Here is a 1,987-nt window from a genome sequence, read left to right on the forward strand (position 1 = left end):
TATATGTGAAAGCTATCTCTATGTACATATATATCTATATATGTGAAACAGAGAGAAACATACAGGTTTTTTCATTTGGATAAGATTCTTTGGTATTTCCTATGAGATAATCTTATCTATAAATAGATCTGTTTTTTCTTATCAAATTTCCAATCTTCTTTGTTGCCTTCTTTAAAAATTCTGGAACTATGTTGATTATGATTTGACAAAAGAAAATTCTTAAACATCCTTATCATGTTCCTAATCTTAGAGAACAAACAGAGCATCAGGAAAGCCACTTTTCACTGTGTTATGCTGTTTATCGGATCTGTAAGGATACCTCTTAGTAAAGAGAAAAAGGTTACTTCTAGTCTTACTTTTCTGAGACTCATTTTAAAATCCCAAGTAAGTATTGGTTTTTACCAAATGCCCTTTTCCTGTGTTGACTGATAAGACTGTGTTTTCTCTTTGCTAGCTGCTGATAAGGCATTTTATATGATTGTTTCTGAATGCTGAATTAGTCCTGCATTTGTGAAAGAAAGCCCAGTTAGTCATGGGGTGGAATTAATTTTGTACATTGCTGTACTCAATTTGCTAAATTTTATTGTAGGCATTTACATCTAAATTAGTGAGGGATATCCATCTATAATTTTGTTTTTCTGGTACTTTCTTTTCTGGCTTCAGTATCAGTATAATTTTAATCTCATAAAAATCACATGGAAAGAGACTATATAAAATTGATTTGAGGTTTTTTTAATGGTTGATAGAATTCTTCAGTGAAACTACATGGGCCAATATATATCCTTTTGGTGAGATTATTCATTATAAATTTAATTTCTTGATAGGCATATTCAGGTGAATAATTTCATCTTGAGAAATTTGTGATAGTGTTAAAATGAGTTCATTTCTTCTCTAGCATCATTGAATTTAGGTACTTTGAAGGAGTTTAGCTATATAAATAATGGTCGTGATAGCCTGTGTCCAGGATGAACCCATCAGCACTACCCTCACTCATTCACATCTACCCACATTATACCAGAGGTGGTCTGTATGACAGACAGATGTGCCAAAAGTAATGACCTAATGTCTCTCCTCTCCCCTCCCCTTGCCTTCTCCCTTACCGAACTTACACTGATGATGGCTCTGAAGAAAGCCAGCTGCCATGCAGTGAATAGCTTTATGAAGAGGCTCTGTGCTGAAGAATTTTACTGCCAACATTATGAGTCATCATGGAGGTGACTTGCTAGCTCATTCAAGTTCTCAGCTAATATGAACCCAAGTGAACATCATGATTACAACCTCATGGCAGACCTTAGCCTGAACCATTTGCCTCCGAGATTTGGTACTCTTAGTCATGTGTAAAAAAAATATATCTTTCTTTCAAGTTGATAAATTTGAGCAAAACGTGTCTTGTCATGTAATAACAAATTTCTAATAAAATTGGCATTAGGACAGAATGATTTTAAAGTCATTGTACCAAATGGTTTTCCTTCTTCCTTTTCTTCTTGACCATACAGTCTCCTGCTCACCCATTCAATGTATTAACTAAAGTGGTATAAATAACATCAAACAGAATGTTAAATGGAATGTCTTCTTTCAAGTCCTAATTTAAAGAAAGCAAGTGAGATTAACCCAGTGTTCTAAAGACCATGTCTCAGAGCTACAGCATTTGTCTGGCAGGGTTTAAGAAAGATAATCCATGTTGCAGCCCTGAAGCCAGTTAACTCTTATAGCTCTAAAGAGCATTCCCAAGGATAGGGCTAGGAAACTAAGAGAAACATTTAGAGTCCTGTGAATACCCGACTATTTCTAACCAGTCCCATCTTCAACCCTACTTGAGAGATACTTTCTAGGTTAAGAGGGGCTGACATCAAATAGCTCGGCAAGGTTAACTTTGGTCTCACCAGCTTGAGGAAGCTGTGCTGCAGGGTCTTTTGCTTAAAGGTGTACTGCTGCTGAGCTGAGGTGATCATGCAGGTGTGATGACCTGGTACTAGGGTGAGGAGGG

The 1,987-nt window shown here is 36.2% G+C and overlaps 1 long non-coding RNA gene across 1 annotated transcript; it reads left to right on the forward strand.

The window, feature by feature from the left end:
- Positions 1 to 258: 258 nt before the first annotated feature.
- LOC116073290 lies at positions 259 to 1,436 on the forward strand. Its single transcript, XR_004111756.1, has 2 exons — positions 259 to 384; positions 1,129 to 1,436. It is a non-coding gene; the product is annotated as an uncharacterized LOC116073290 (long non-coding RNA).
- The last annotated feature ends 551 nt before the right edge of the window (positions 1,437 to 1,987 follow it).

The sequence above is a fragment of the Mastomys coucha genome, unplaced genomic scaffold (assembly GCF_008632895.1).
Source record: "Mastomys coucha isolate ucsf_1 unplaced genomic scaffold, UCSF_Mcou_1 pScaffold23, whole genome shotgun sequence".
Classification (NCBI taxonomy): domain Eukaryota; kingdom Metazoa; phylum Chordata; class Mammalia; order Rodentia; family Muridae; genus Mastomys; species Mastomys coucha.